The sequence below is a fragment of the Ixodes scapularis genome, unplaced genomic scaffold (assembly GCF_016920785.2).
Source record: "Ixodes scapularis isolate PalLabHiFi unplaced genomic scaffold, ASM1692078v2 PGA_scaffold1__304_contigs__length_218370807, whole genome shotgun sequence".
In the NCBI taxonomy this organism is placed as follows: domain Eukaryota; kingdom Metazoa; phylum Arthropoda; class Arachnida; order Ixodida; family Ixodidae; genus Ixodes; species Ixodes scapularis.
Genome location: NW_024609846.1, coordinates 103,045,442 through 103,062,547, shown reverse-complemented (window position 1 = coordinate 103,062,547; position 17,106 = coordinate 103,045,442). Strand labels below are relative to the sequence as shown.

The window sequence follows — 17,106 nt, the reverse complement described above, 5'->3', positions numbered from 1 at the left end:
AACCGAACATTCCGTCTTTATTTTTTTTATATATATTTTTTTCTTATTGTGATTTTGAAATCCGGAGTAGTTCTTTTTTGATATATCGGAATCGACAAAAATTTTACCTCCGTGTGTGTGTGTGTGTGTGTGTGTGTGTGTGTGTGTGTGTGTGTGTGTGTGTGTGTGTGTGTGTGTGTGTGTGTGTGTGTGTGTGTGTGCGTGCGCGTGTGTGTGCGTGCGTGTGCGCGTGTGTGTGTGTGTGTGCGTTTGTGTGCGTGTGTGTGTGTGCGTGTGTGTGTGTATGCGTGTGCGTGTGAGTGTGTGTGTTTAATATAATGTTACCGGACACACACATTCTTAACAAAGAATATGGTTTCGTTTCCTAATGCGTTTCTGAATGAATAAAATACCCCACCCGTCTTTACTGATCGTGATTATTATACTCTTTTTGTTTTAAGTGTAAGAGATGTGTTTAAAAAATATACTGATTTACTGGTTTTCGTGCCCTACGTCTACTTTCACTAACTAAAAAGCTAATTAACATATTTTACTTAATTAGCCGACTGATCGTTACGATTAGTCTCATATACTATGTCCCTCTGCCAGTATAACTCACCTGCACAATCTGCATAATCGCAGGTTTCACGGCTTTTTTAAACGAACCTGTTAAGCTTAAGGGAAAAAAAAAAGGGTATAACTTGAATATATCGTTGCAAAAAATGACAGTGGACCCGTTTCCGCTTTCGGAGAAAACTAGACGTTTATTATAGAATCAAGCAGGGACGGTGGGAATAACTGTGAGCTTTCTTTTGATCAAAATGGGAGATTTCGCGAGGTGACTTTCATGCATATTTTAGTAAATGCAAGCTGTAATTCAAATAAAGTTACAACTGAATAACTACAAAAGTAGTTAAATGTAGTTAGAGCCACTAAATCGCAAGAAGTAATTCATAAATAATTATGATGCATCACTTCACAAAAGTAATGCTATTATTTCACAATCATTTCTGCCATCTCAAGATTCCCAAATTAGGGGGCTTTGAACTTACGTCTACACCTCCTCGTCTTTGTTATTTGTGCGATATTTCCATCTGCATCATTACTCAACTCGCCTGTATATCGCCACTTTGAACTTACAGCATTTGTACTGATATAAGTTGTTTTTGTTCGTGACTTGTCCTATTGTTTGAGAATTCATTATGCAGCACGGTCTTACGTTCGGTTGTTTTATGTATTTATTTTATCAAGTTTAATGATGATGTGATAAGAACAAGTTTGGGAGTAACGTATGGAATTTAGCCTTTTTTTAGTCATTTCGTGTCGCCAAAGCGGCTTAAAGGTTCATAATAAAAGGGAAATCTAATGAAAGTCAGTCTTCAGCCGCTGGCGGAAAGCAAACATACATATAGTCACAAGCGCTTTTAACTGGGATTCAAATCTCGCGATCACTGGGAACAGCTCACAAATTAGGCTCATGAGAATATATTGAACTAAAATTATGTTTTTATTCTACTTGAATTTATTTGAACTCAAGTTTGGCAACGAAGTAAGGTTGAGCGGGTTAAATGGTTCAACTCAGGGTTCACAAATTTCGGGAGGAAACATGAACGGACTGATAGACACGACTTTGTCCAAATGACATGGTAGTCCTGTTTGCCGGTCTATTTATCAAAGAGTTTGATGTCCGCTGCATTTTTAATATTTTATTAGTTTTGAAAGCATTTTTGTGGTTATTCGGTACCGCACAACTCGCCGATCATGAAGAGGGCATGCAGCCAGAGACTCCAGGGGAAGGGGGGGGGGGGGGGGGGGGGGAGGGAGGTGAGGTGCCGCCGTTTCCAATCTGTTTCCCTCCTCCTTTTACGGCGCTCCGTGCTTGCGGCCATCAAAAAACTTCGAACCGATGTTTCAAAGTTGACAGAGAGCATGTAGCAACGTCGCAGTTTTGTCATGGCGCCGATTACCTTGCACCGCGCTGCAAACGTTTTTTTTTTTTTTATTTCATTTTTCGGGTTGGTTTTGTTTTGATTAAGGAAGTGCCTGACAACACAACTGGCAACAAAGAATTTTACATTTCGCGCCAGTATTTCGGCGGCGCGGGACGCGCAATGTTTCTCGCTCTACCGCCCCACATATGTATCGCAAAGGGGGCTGAAAATGCGTCTGTGATGTCGCCGGAAGACGGAAAAGTACTTTTGCAACCATCGCATGTGCTCTAACGGTGAAACGAGTGAGTGGATCCACCCAAAAGTGCAATCACATGTCAAGATTCCTTCTCTGTCGACAGCAGTGCGTCTTTAGCTATTCGCGGAGTTGTTTTTCGCCATGTTCGCTACAACTGCAATACGATCCTACGATGAAGAACCGAAACGTTCACGGTGTGTGGCGTGGAACTTGGAGACAGAAACACACACCGAGACGCATGCAGAGCGCCTTGGATGTTGAGGTTTCAACCGTTCATTCCCATCGGCTTCAGCTGACGGCTGCTCGACTGCGGTGACCTACAAAATCGCTCCCTTTTCATTCGATTCGAGTTATGGAAGATTGCCGACGCCTAACGTGTGTAGAAAAAAGCACGGTGTAAGGACTCCTGCCCATTTTATGCTGCCGTGTTTTGTTAGTGTTACCGTGTAAACACTTGAGTATGTAGATTTTCCCGTGAAATATTGAGACACCGCATTTGCACAGTATTTTTTGTTTATCTGTGTCGCAGTAACCGCTGTTTTTCATAAATGGCCCTCACTGCTGTTGATCTTCGTCATTTTATTTTCGCCTTGCAATTGAGTTGTCATGAAATTCTCATTGGAATTTTAGAAGTGCTGTACGATTCTTTATGATTTTAGCGGCAATAAGCTGTATTTATTTTGTTACTTCCAACCTTAGCAATCTTGATCCCTCACTGGCGCTGCTCCTCGATTCAAGATGTATTTCTTGCGGATATAATGCAACCAACGTTACTAAAACACTCAGTTGGGAAACTCCCATAGAGTCAGCTTTCAAAAAGTGGCCCCAAACTGTCTCCGAGCACCGAGCTAATGACGAACACAATGCCACCATTTCTCCCGCAGCGGCCACTCGAGGAACTGCACGTGACTTCTATTTTGGCTTTAAGAACAGATACAGCGGAAAAGGCTACAGGGGTACCACCCCCGTCTCCCCGGCGGACGCGCCGCGTTGAATTATCGAAGTTAAAATGCACCTAGGGCGGGATGTGCTACCTGAAAGGCCCGCTGAGGCATGGTTCTATAAAAACAATATTAATTGTGCCGCAAAACCCTGCAAACTAAAGACTTTAAAAACATAACGCGCCCCTCTTTTGGTACTAAACTCCAATAAATTTCATACAAAAAGAGTCTTTTTCGTTTGTTTTTACCCCAAAAGACATGCTTTCTAAAAGCTCAAGGTGTCCACAGTACAGACAATGGATAAAGAGTGGCGCTGTTGTCGCATTTAGCTCGGTCTCGGTGGACGCCAGCGGCCCAGGTTTCGACGGCGAGTTTCCCAACTGAGTGTTTTAGTAACGTTGAATGCAACCTACTCAAAAGCTGGAGTCGAGCGTTATCTCCATATTTTTTATTCGGTCACCCTGAGTGGAAGGAAGAAAAGTTGGACGCATTCAGAGTAATGATGGCACTTCCTGTGTTTTGATACCTGCGTTTTCTTTGATCTTGGGTCTTTAGTGTGGGCCTAAAGCGTCACCTTTGAGTGAAAGTATGTAGAGATACATACGGTTAAATTATGAATTTTATCAAAATAACTGCGGACACACAAAGTCAAAACGACTATGCGAGCAAGCAGGATGGGACCAGACACTGTAATCCGAGTCTGTGGGGAGGGACAGCAAACCGAAAACTTTGAGCACGTCTTTGAGCTTTCTGTTAATATGCTTGGCTTGGCATCATGTTACTATCACAATATCTTTGATAGCCAATAATTGCAGAGATGACATCTCTGATAGCAAGTTCAGGAATGATCAACAACAAACAATAAAACTAGCTTTGTTGTCGACACAGCTGCAGCATGCCGCTAGTGGCGTGACTGTCCGATCTCCTCCCCAATCAGCGTGAGCTCCTGCTTTGGTATATGCTCTCAGGCTGCACTGCACTCGAGCGGCGGCGGTAACATATCAAATCTATCCCCTTGTGTTTGTAACTCAGCATAATATAAAGGCCGCGCACTCGGACTGGAAGCAGAACTACGGGGAGGTGCTTCGGTTTTGTAGCCTTTACCATCGTCAGTTTGTACCAGGACCTACTTCGTTGGTCCTGGTTTGTACAGTATCGAGTGAGACGTGCGAGTTGGGGCGTGTAGGTGCCGAGAGGATTAAAATGAAGACTTACTCACACGACCATTCTAGTGAGTTTCATAAACGATGTTCTTGCCTATAATGTGCTTGATGAGAGCGTTAATTAACGTCCCAGTCAGAGTGCACCGATAATTGTTGGCGATTTCCACTTCTTCGACGACGTTTACGAAGCAAGCAGCAACGCAGCTGTGTGTGATCACATGACCAGATAAACCGAAACTGAACAAATTAACTCGAAATCAAAGCACCTATTTCTCTAAAAGGACTGCCTAAACTTCAGAAACGTGGATTTTATTTTAGTAATCAAAGATGTGGAAACGCATAATAAATTAAATACGCTTGTTTCTCTGTAGGATTCAAAGAAACAAGAAATTGTTTCTCTAAAGCTGGCGAGCTCTACGCGTAGTCCAAGAACCTTCAAGTTTTATCACGGACCCTCCTTCTCCCCCTCTGCTGCATGCGCGGACCACGTGGGTGCCGGCGCTGCCCGCCGTCGACCGTTCGGGAAGGACCAATATTATATAGGGAACTTTAAACTGACTGGTGAGGTCGGTATAGACGTTTCTTTTTTCCTGTGGCGTTCTCAGTCACGTGGGTACCGTATCTGGTATGCGGGACGAACAAATAATAACACATTTGAACCTGGAATATGCGAGAAAATATACGCGAGGCAACACAAGAATGTGTGACAATCATGCATTTTTCGTAAATACCTTTTAGCGGCGTGGAGAGATCAGAACGATGCTTTACCGCATACCAGAAGTGACGAAGTTCAAGATGGCTAAGCATCCTAAGCACCCTTGTGGAAAAGGTGTATAATAGACCGATATCACCAGCCAGTTTGACTACGCCACCACTACCGCAATGCATCGAGGGAACTTTAGCTTTTCAGCACCTGCAGCAACCTCGGAGGAGCTCTGCTAGTGTAGAGCCATAGCCCCCTCTATACTGACTAAGCCTGGCAGATCACCACGAGATGCGGCCGACGAAATTGAAAAGGTAGAGCGGCAGACAACGGATGAGAGGAGAGCCAGGTGACGGGCGCCCCGCTGCGTCGAAACGCCGAAACACACTTCTCCCGAGCGATGGAATGTCCACTCGTGCTCCTCGCGTTCCCCACGCTACCGCTTCTTTTCTCGTCGGGTTTGAAACCATGTTTCGGGTCGAGGCCGTTGCAAAAGCTTTGCGCTGACGACCAGGTTCCCCCAGAAATGCTCTGTGCTACCATATCCTCGCGCTCCAAATCTGCGACCGAGCACTCTGTGGCTCCGTCGTCGAACTTCCAAGCTTTGTGAGCATTGGCGACGTGCGCGATCGAAAGCGTCGCTGTGGTCGGCCTCCCAGGATTGGCCGAATGTTGACAATGACGTCAGGAAAGGTTTTCCCATCGACAGAAATAAGAGTAATGTAGGAACTTCAATTTTGACGGTGATGGCAGTGTTGCTTTGAGAGCGCAATGATTTCAAGCCTCCACCATGCTCATTGCAAACACCATCGAACACGCTGTCCGCAAGATAATGACGTCACGAGAAAGAATCATAGGAGGGCGCCACCAAAACATTTCGCCGCTAATGGAGGAGGCTATGGTAGAGCACGAGAGGTCACGAGCTCTCTTATGCACCGCCGTCCGCCTCCTGTGAACTAAAGTTATGATGGCGTCACGCATGGACCCACGGGGACGTAGGCACTGGGCCGCCTCCGCGGGTGCCGGCGCAGACCACCGCTGCCCGCGCCTACTGCAAGCCACCTGGCCACGTGGACCAGGAAAAAGGGACCCTCCTGCGACAACGGATCCTCACTGAACTGCCGCGACCCGACCGCCCAGGACCATGCCATGAGCGAATAAACAGTTCCACGAGAGCTTATATCCGCAATGCGAGTCCATTCGGAGGCGATTGGTCGGGATCGTAGAAAACTGCACAGCACTCAGCGCACGACCTTGTCCACGCGGTGCGTCGTACCTCCTCTTTGCTCACGCCTATCTCCGTAATTATATAGTAATCTTAATTTATGTTTCGCATTCGTACCCTGAACATTATTGTGTAGGTTTTAAACTTTGGTAGTTCCCAATACCTCCACCCCGTTTCCCCACTCCCTTCTCGGAACGACCGACAAGGAAAGGGGACAGCGCATGGATTTTCCCCAACCGCACACTGGAACACCGCAGTCGCCTTGCGAGACAACTTTGGTTAGAGTCACTGAGTGCGTTTACATTGATGCGACGGTAGCGCATTGAATTGAGAGAGAACGATTCACACGCTCACAGTTTTTCCCCCCGCTTTTTTCTCTATTACACCCAATCAGAATCGTCGTATCTCGAATCGATACGCCATTAAGCAGGAGATCGAATATAGTGGGCGCTTTATCGAACTTGTTATCCGCACAGCCCGGTGTTCACTAGAGCTTTATTTAGTGACTCTAGTGTTTACCAGCGCAGCATAACAAAAAAAAAAAAGAACTTCGCCTAGCACGGTCTGGGCACGAGCGCCTCGCTCTGACCAGTGCTTTAGTTGCACGAGGAGCGTTCTTCGAATCGTCATCTTCAATATCTCGGATAGAAAAACAAACAAGAACAGACGGTTTGTTGTCCCATAGCTTCCTCCATTAGCGGCGAGATGTTTCGGTGGCGCCCTCGTTTGGTTACCTTTCGTGACGTCATCACCTTGCGAACAACAAGTTCGATGGTGTTTGTAATGGGCATGGTGGAAGCCTGAAATCATAGCGCTCTCGAAGCAACACTGCCAACACCGTCAAAATTGAGGTTGTCTCATTCCTCTTATTTCCGTCGATGAGACATCCTTTGCTGACGTCATAGTCAGCATTGGGCCAATTGTGGTGGGCCGACCACAACGACGCTTTCGATCACTCACGTCGCCAGTAGAGGAGGCTATGGTTGTATACCACAGCTGAAGCGCACTGCTAGAGGCGGGACTGTTCGATATCCTCCCCTATAGGGTCGCATCCGTGCATGTATACGAGGCTACCGACAACTTAAGAAACTCAGGGCGTCGTGAGTCCCGTGAATTGTTTCGTCGCCCTGCAACAAATGGGATCTCAGCATTGGACAATAAGGACGCCGCACAACCAATCGCGAAGCATGATCATAATAGGCTGTAAGTGAATATAGCGTTACATTATTTTCAGAATAACCATCCACGAAAACTTCGAAACTGAGGCTAAAACGAACGTAGGCTTAATTTAAAAAAAAAAAAAAAACATCATTACGACGAATTATTAATACTATAAGTGTGTACTCGCAGCGACATATTTCGAGCCTGTTAGACGTGACGAATCTAGACGTTACGTTGTTAAAGCCAAGTAATGTCAGTCGTCATAAAGTGATTGACTGGCGTTAAATCTGTGGGACATAATCTGTCCCTCGCGCACAAAGCATTAACAAAATCACATTTTTCTGTTTTCCCTGGAGCTCCCCGAGATTATTTGCGGCGAGCCACGAGCGTTTCCCTAAAAGAAACGACTCAAGCCTGTGTCGTACATATGTCCAAAAAGATGCCTCCGCAGCCCCGACCACCATACAACTGTTTGCAAGTGTTCAGCCGTGAAGCTAATCTTATCATAGACACGGTACCGTACCTCGTATACCTGAACGGTAGCCGGGGCTATGCGGCGGTAAGGATCCGCTATTTTTCGACACGACGTCGGAAAAAGTCCACGACGAGACACAAAATCGTTCCGGCTTCGATTACTAAATTAGAAAGTTGAACGACAACAACTAAAATAAGCCCTCCACCTTTATCGCACGCAGCGCCTGCCGTATACCCCAGCTATCCCGGCAGCAGCACCGCGCTCCACGAGGAGCACTTAAATTGAAACCGATAAAGGTGGCGTTGTTTAAGCCAGCATCGAGGAAAGCGGCGCCACCGCGCGCCATATCAGTCCGGCAGCGCTCAACGCGAAAACAACGGTCATTACAGTCAAAGAATACAACAAGTATATAGAGCCCGCCAGGCAACTCGTAAAACTCTGCCGACGTGCACGGGCACAGCCCCACGGCTTCGCATTCCTCATCGGGCGTCTATTAACGAATCCGCGCACGTAGGTACCCCGGGCTCCCTGAAGTAGCTGAGGAATATAACGGAACGCCGGTGGTCTCGATGCTGTCGCTTCCTCGCACATATGGCAAGCCTACGGGAAAAAGAACTCAACTGAACACCGTTCACCCCCGAGGTAACAGTGCGGTGGAAGCTGTACGTTCTCCATGGACCTGTCTATCTTTCGCCACGTGATCACGCTCTCGTCCATTCCCACGCGTAGAGAACGGGGGGGAGGTCACGAAAGGGAGGCGGTTCATTGGCCCGGCGAGCACGTAGCTCCCGCCGCGCTGTCAGCTCAGGGACGAACCTTGGTATATATACTCTGGCTCACCTTACGATGGACCGCAGCACGGCGCTACTATTCCTCCCAGTCAATCTGGTACGGAGAACGTACCACGTGCTGCGCACAACCTGAAGATCACGTAATACTCACGGAGCATTGGATTGGCCTTGATAGCTCGTAGCGTCTTCTGCGGTCCGTTGTGTACATGGTAAAACTGAGGATAACAGACGGCACTTTCCGAACGTTTGCGCGGATGCCCTGCGATTTCTCTTTCTTGGTGTCGACCGTTAGCTTCTTGTTAGTCCTTCCCTCGTGTGCTCTTGTTTGTTTGTTGCTTTTGTTCTAAGGATGGCTCAAAGAAGGGGAAGCGCGCTCGTCCACCGACGGACGGCACGTTCTTCCAGCAGGGGAAGCAAGGGCCGAGCTCGCGCTATCTCCAAAGACAGTGGCGCCGGTCGCGCTTCGGTTTTTTGGTGGAGAATGTTTGCTGACGGTGCGATTTGGAGAAAGGTTCCTTCCTTCCCGTCTTTGCTGGCGACGAAACGCGCACGCACGTACACCCAGCCTTTGAGGGGAAGAAAAAAAACAGAAATTACGGAAGAAATTGAGACGGGATCGATAGAGTGGCGTTACTGCCTTCCCTTAGCGCGGTGCCAATGGTATACGCTGGATATAACCCGTCCCTCGCTGCATTTAAGAGTTTTACAAATTCTTTTTTGATGTGATTTCGTTCAATAAAAGTGTTTGTGTAAAAAAAAAAACAAGCAAAAAGTTAAACGCTCTTTCCTCCGTTTTGACGAGCTCGTCTATCTTGGAAAGACCGCCGTATACTTGAAGGGATCGAGGGTAGGACGATAGGTTTTTCGCAAATATATAGGTTCAATTTATTTTTGAGCATTTCCCAAAATGAATAGAATTCATTAAAACGAGTCTCCTTTCTGTATTTGTCGGCGCGCTGACGAGACTGCGCGACTGTGCAACAGATCCGAAAATGCAGCGCAGAGAGGACTTCCATAGTGCCTGACCCTTTTCAGAAGTTCGTCGAGCAACATTGGCGGCCGCCATATTTTAGGCCTTACTTCCTGCGCGAAGCCTGTCATAGGATCCGAGTTTACGCTCAGTGCTGATGCAGTACTTGTGACCGATTAATTTTTAACCCAACACGCGCCGAACGATGGGCGTGTGTCTGGTAGGGGGGGGGGGGGGGGGGGGAATAAGATTACACTTGTCGTCCCTTCTTTGCAATTTATTTACTTCATTATATCGCGTAGAATCATGTAGAAAAACACTGACTGGTGAAGAAGAAATGTTGAAGTATCTTAAATTGCAGCTGCGATTATCTTTTCTTAAAGTCACATCAAGATGTTTTTTTTTTTATTAAGTGCATGCACAAAGTAGAACATAGTAAAATTTAAGCCAAAATCTGTATACCAGATGTAGTCCAGTATACAGATTTTACAGGGGCATGACTTCTGCAAGATATACAGGGGCATGACACCGGCAAGATGAAACGCTCACCCCTTCTACTGTTCCAGGCAGACTTGTACACGTTACTCAAAAATAGTAAGGAATTACATTTACAATTACTCGAGGATAAATTGTCATTTATTACAATTACAATTACCCTCCTATAAAAGTAAGTGACCGTTACCCCAAAAAGTAACCCGTTACTTTCGTGGCGTTACTTACAACATTATTGCCCTCAAGGAAGAAACAAAGGGAAGAGGGTTATTCAAGTTCTTATTGTTGCAAGCTGTCCCTAATGACCTTGAGTATTTTGAGCCACAGCTGACTCTCGAAAGTCTCGTCTGACGTTTTGCGCTATTTCTTACTCAATATGTCGACTGTTACACTGAACACCATTTGAACTGAAGCACTGCATGGGGGTGCCATATTGTGCCTCACGAATGCTTTATGCTCTGCATTGGGCTTCTTCAGCGAGGCAATGGAAGTGCTATTTACCTCGAAGATAGAGCAAAGCTTCCTCGTTGCAGCTGTTGCCTGATATTCGAGAGTTTTTGTAGAACGTGCTGATACCTCCGATACGCCCGATAACAATATGATGAATCCGCAAAGGCGGCGGCGGAGTATCGGATATCGTTATCGAACTCATCGGGACGATCTACTAAAATACTCCATTGTCGAAATCGCGAAGCTGTAGAAGTCATCACACATCTAGGATGTAGCCAAAACTAAAATAAGGATTTTGTCCATCTTACTATACCGGCATATACTGCCAGACAATAGCGAAACATAGTTGCAACAGTAAGCTGATAATTCAATAATAAATGAGGTTCGGCTCGATATTCTTATTCCTTTGGTTCTGAACAGGTCGAGCCTCGGTTAAAACGTTGGTGAATAAAAAAAGATTTCCAATAAATAAATATAAGTAATCGAGAAAAAAAAAGACACTCATAACAACATTTAATTAGGACGGTGGTTAAACAAGAAAGTGTAAACGCACGTTTGCCCTGTGTAGCTTTCTTGGTGCTGTTCAAAAACGCACGGAGCACGAACCGACTGCAGTTTAATCCGGTGTTCTCCACATAGACGTCCGATGATGCCACGGGCAGCGAAGGGCAGAGTACTAAGCCTCGCTCTGGGAGAGTGAAACTCATGAGTTTCACTCTCTCATCAAGCCAGAATATCAAGTCTACGTCAGCCACCATTATGTTTTATTTGTAAAATATATGCTTGAGGTAAGATGCGTCCTGCTGGGGTCAGTACAGGAAGAAGAAGAAAGGAAGACTATTACCATTTTCAAAGTGCTAGCAAAAAGCTGACTCACAAAAAAGGTGACTGAGATGCAGATAACGCGGCTGGAATTTACAAATAAAGCAAATAAAGTGGGCCAACCTTAGAAGTTGGACTACAAAAAAAAGTAAGTAGCTTCTAAAACAGGGTCAAATAAGGTAAAAGGAACAAAAAAAGATACATATTGTGTTTTAAGAGAACATCATTAATGTGCAGCAACGAACGAGCATGCATGCATGTGGCAATAACACCTACACATATTATCACATCCCTTTTAATGAATTTTAGGGTAGACGGAGCGTTGTCTCGTGTTGTGACGTTACGAAAATGGTCGTAGTCACTATAACCCAGAAGGACACTGTTAATTTTTGTCCGTGCACTTACCGCCTCGAGCTTCTCGAAGAGGCATACATTCACTTGGTGTCCTCTCCCCGCCTTCGATCGCGAAGAAAAAACAAAGGGACTAACAAAAGCGGGTATAACTTGACCCCTCCTCCCCCCCTCCTTTTTTTTTTTCCTTCCTTTAGTAGAAATGTTCATTTGAATTTTTTGACATTGTTGTTGGGGTGTAGAAAAATTAATTCAAAGTGGTGTTGCAAAAAAAAAAAAAAAAAAAAAAAAAACGCTTTGCGGACTGAAGAGTGCCAAGCTTCCCTCTGCGCTGGCCAATTCGTGTGACAGTGACACTGCGATCGACATTAACCCCCCACCCCGCGACCCCCGAAAAAAACAATTGAATATCGTTGCACAGCTCCTTAAAGAGATGTGCAACGATATTCAATTGGAATGTTTTTCTCTCTACACGAGCTTACTGGCACACCTGGGACTCAAGGATGCTCACACGCAACGCCATTGGCCAAGAAACTCCTTTGTTGCGGTGTAATTTCAAGGACAAAAGCGATCATTTTCATTCAATCTCTCCTTTGCAAAATTTGATGACGTAACTCGGGGATCGCAGTACACACAAGTGACGATATTTGAATGCGGTTCATAGGTTGGACCCGAGCATTGCGTGGGCCCTCGACTTGGGCTCGGTACAATTGCCAGCTCGAGAAGCATTTGGGTTGTGACCCGCGTCCAATCGCTGCAACGACAGCAGCCGAGCCATAACAATGTCTGGAACTCAGCGCGTGTTTTGCGCTTTGCCAACCCCAGCGCGTGGCTATGATCAACACTGGCGGCATATAATCGGCTCCAGATCACGTGGCCGCTTGTTCTGGCTGCGAGTTGAGGGGGTGAACGCTGCTCGTTTTTCTTTAATTTTTTTCTGGGACTTCTATTGCGTGGGCTGAAAAACGAACGCGTGTTTCATAGGTCATTTACGTTAGGGATCCGTTTTAAGCAGTATTTGCGCAAAGTACAAACATTGTTGCATCGCTCCTTTAACATAGAAAATGGGGCACTGTGAGCCAGCCTTTAAGTCAGAGTTTGGATGGAGTCTCTCTAAATGCGCTCTCCTCAATTGTGTGTACCGGGCCGGCTTCCGGTGGGGCAAAGTAGTCATCAAGCAATACAGTAAAGGCCTGTTCACACATAGAGCGGAGCGCTAAGTTAGCGCTACGTGAGCGCTCCAAGGAGCGCTCATGTGGCGCTTCCAGCGTGTGACATTGTTCTAGTATAGCGCGTGGTTAGCGCTTTAGTAGCGCCCTGTTAGCGCTCCAGTAGCGCCTTGTTAGCGCTCCAGTAGCGCCTTGTTAACGCTTCAGTAGCGCCCTGTTAGCGCTTCAGTAGAGCTTCTTGTACCGCGGTGCTGCGGATTAGCGTGTGCACTGCGGTTTCGGTTCCTGTGGTTGGGTGTGCATCAGCAGCACCATGGCGGACATGTGGGATGTTGAAATAGAAATGCGACAAATGCTCTTACATACGCGATCAGTGCATATGTGTGTGGACGGCTTAACCCCCGGAAGAGCCTTCTGGGTGCGCGAAATCTTCCGCCACCGAGATACCGACGGGTACCCGGCGAATCTTGTTCCTAGGCTGAGGGTTCGGGACACAGAGATCTTTCGAAGGCGATTATTTTTACCTGCGTGTCCTTGAAACCAGCGTTACGCATATCGAATTGAAAGCGATGAGGTCGTACCCAATCAATTAGTCGCCCAGAGTCCATGACTCTGGATCGCCTGCCCGACCCTTTGCTTGGAGAGCGGCTCTTTAACTCATCTTATTTCTTTCAATGCAGTAAAGTTGACATTTGGACTAGTTGGTAGTCTAACATATTGAGGTATTTAGCGCACAAGGTAGAGAGAGAGTAGAAGGACAGGACAGAAAAGAGCGTTTTTTTCTCTACTGTCCTTCTTCTCTCTACCTTGTGCGCTAAATACCTCAATATGTTCTTTTAATGTCAAAGGAAAAACAACAACAAATGAATCGCCGTGTACGCGCTGTTCCGCAGCAGTAGCAGCAGCAAGCACGGCACAAGGAGCGTGACAGCGCTAACAAAGCGCTTCCGTAGCGCTAACAGAGCGCTAACAAAGCGCTTCTGAAGCGCTAACAGAGCGCTACTGAAGCGCTAACTGAGCGCTACATCAGGCGCTACGAAGCGCCACATGAGCGCTCCTTGGAGCGTTCACGTAGCGCTAACTATAGCGCTCCGCTGTATGTGTGAACCGGCGTTAAGTATCCTTATCTGCAGGTTGTTGCCGAGAGCGGCCAGGGACCCACAGATTGCGGCAATTTAGGTACGCTTTGGTCGCTAATTGTCTCATTGTGTCTATTTCTTTCAACGAATAGTTTCATTTGAAAGGTAATATAATTATCTTTCCGCTGGTATGTAACTGGTATAACTAGTATAACGCTGACCGAGCTGAGGAAGCGTTTCAGCATTATAGGTTGAACCCATTTTTATGGTTAGACCGCGAACCCGGTTAAAAACATCAATATTCCCAATGCTAGAAGTAAAGCAAAGAGTCTCCTCTGAATTCGTTCCTAATACAATATCACCATTTCATTTTACCTTTAAAACAAAGTTTTTTTTACGCAATGACCTAATAAAGCTTAACTCGACATTGGATCATGATAACATCATAACTTTTACTTGGTTCTTACAAAATGTTGTTCACTAATTTCATAAAACATGCTTCCCGGGTAGCCACACCTTCGCGGCAAATAACAGTTTCCTATCCAAAAGAGACAAAATTTAACGATTTATTTTGATTAAGATAAATTTAGTTAGTCACTTATTATATCATATAGATCATCATTCGTGGCCGGCATACATGGCTCCGTGACGAAGCTTACGAGGCACTAGGTTTGCTGCTGCCGCCCTGAGAGGACTCTAAAAAAAATACCCTAAATATCGAGAACAATTGGAAGACGACGAGGGCTCACGAAACCAGGGAACACCACAACGACGCACCCCAGGTAGATAAAAGCACGTTTCTAGCACCGGCCATCTCCTTGAGAAAAGACCTGTGATAATACGAACTGGGAGCAGTACAAAGCAGTCAGACTGCAAGGAAAAGCTTTTCACACAGGCCCCTTTCACAGAAGCAATCCTGCCGTCCAGTCCCATCGTCACTGGAGAAGCGGGGTACTCGGCAAGCCGTGCAGACAATTTGAAGGTCGATCACACGGTGCCTGGGCTCGCGATAAACGTTATAAATCACGCGCATGCCAGCCATCTGGAGGCACTCTCCACGTTTAATAACGCCCTTGACGTCGTACTTGTGAACACCGTGCTCAAAACGCCCTTTAGTTGAGCTCCGGTCATATTGATAAGTGAAATGCTGTTACCAAAGGGCAACACATTTACGACGTCCTCAAACGTTATTATACCTTCAAGTGTGGACGTCCTGAGAGATCCTGAATTAATAATGACAGCAGAGACAGAGCTCCGGAAGCCAGAGACTCTGGGTATTCTCTTGGCCAGGTACTTCAGGAATGCTTCAGCCATTACGTTGCCCGTGTTTGACTCTCCAAAGCGGAGTGTTTGGCGGGCTCCCTGCAGGAAGAGTTATGTACCGGCCACGATCCTGGAGCGCGCGGCGTGCAATTGAGGTCGGTACTTGTCCAACAGGGTCAGGCCCGCTGGATCATGTTCGACGCTGTTATCGAGAAGCGTGGGCTGTCCCCTCCAGCGAAGCGGCTGTTCGTGGTCGTCCCAGGTGATCGTCAGGTTTCCCATGTATTTCCCCATCCAGAAGTCGTGAACCATGAGACAGCGCGAGCCGTCTGCTCTCTTGACCACCAACGGATATGAGTCCCATGGCAAGTCGCCGGACACCCTGCCGTTGACGGTATGCCCCGAGTAAAGCAAGAGGTGCGAGCGACCGCCGACGACAACGCTGATTTCAGGAATGGCCCGAGCAATCTCTTTGTCATTGTCCAATCCGGAGTGGCCTACGGCTATGATAACCTTGGCTCCTTGCTGACAGAGTAGTACGGCCTCCCTCTTGATGCAATCTGTTTCATTAGTGAAACGTACCCTGGGTGCTTTCGTGATGAGGACCGACTTCAATGTCAAGTAACCTAGTATTCCGACTAACTGAGAGCCAAACCGCACGCTTATGGATGCTTTAAGCGATAGGTTCTTCTGCGAGGGCTCTTTCCTAAAGTCCACGTTGCAGCCCAGGATAGGCACCTTGCTGACGCGCAGCAGTGGCGCCAGCCCTTGGGGTCCCCGGTCGAACTCATGGTTGCCAAGGGACATATGGCGTCGTGCCCAAGGTAGTTGACTGCTTCGACGACAATCTTGGCCCCCAGCAAGTAGTACCACAGGGTACCTTGATAGTAGTCCCCCGCATTAAGGAAGAACACGTGTTGCTCAGCCGACCTCACTCGATTCACCAATGTCTTTTGGATTGTGGGCAGCAAGTTCCAGAAGGCAAGAATTCTTCGAATCGACTGTGCACATCGTTGGTGTGGAGCAAGGTTATAGTGAGCTCAGCGCAGCATGCCAGAGGAGCGAGGAACACCGTAACAATAGTGTGCAGTTGCCAGCCATCTTTCTTCAGAGTCCCCGTTGCCATAGTGTTTCATCAGCGACGATGACTCCGGCTCTGGTTTTCTCATCCACTGCACCAATTGAAGTATCATTCATATAAATACAAAAGTCTAGTAATTACCATACCTTACACAAAATCTATATACATTTTCTTGAATTAAGGGAAGCTTATTAAGGTATTAGTGAAGGGATCGGGCAGTATTCGGAGGTAGTTTAAGTACATTGGATTTAAAGTACTACTTCAAGTAGATTGATAAAACTTGTACTTGAAGTAATTTCTCTGACCATGTACTTACGCGCCATAGCTCGAAGCACGTGGAGCCCAAGCTCACGCAGAAGAATCTGGAGATTCTGGATTCAATCCACACCCCTGCCTGTTTCGACCTGATTGGGCGTCGTGCCGTTGTACGGTCGTGTATTACTACTGCGTTATGCACGTTAAAGACTCCAAACAATAGCAGTGGTGGTGCACTGGGTGAATGTTTCACCTACAACAAAGACGTCAGACGTCCGCTCGAGCTGGCTCTCTTCCCGTTGTCTAAACAATTATACAAGACAATTGCATGAGTATCTTGAATCGCAAGCATAGCAGAGGGAACAAATGTGGCCTCTAAAGCCGCCTTAACATGCATTCTTTTTCTTATGATGGGGAAAAAGGGCGGGTGGGGGGGGGGGGGGGGAGGGGGGAAGAGGGTGTAGGCAGCTCTGAAGTTTGCCCTCCGATCTACGAGCAAAGAGTTTCAAGCATCTAGTGGCGCGGCAGATAACGTGCAAAACCTTCAAG

The 17,106-nt window shown here is 46.7% G+C and overlaps 1 protein-coding gene and 1 pseudogene across 1 annotated transcript in view; one reads left to right on the top strand and one right to left on the bottom strand.

Moving 5' to 3' along the window:
- LOC121835790 overlaps window positions 1-16,347 on the bottom strand; it is a 198,981-nt pseudogene extending 182,634 nt beyond the window's left edge.
- The window catches only part of LOC8031338 (NAD kinase), a 292,525-nt gene that overhangs the window by 46,247 nt on the left and 229,172 nt on the right, over window positions 1-17,106 (top strand). The gene's annotated exons all lie outside the window — the stretch shown is intronic.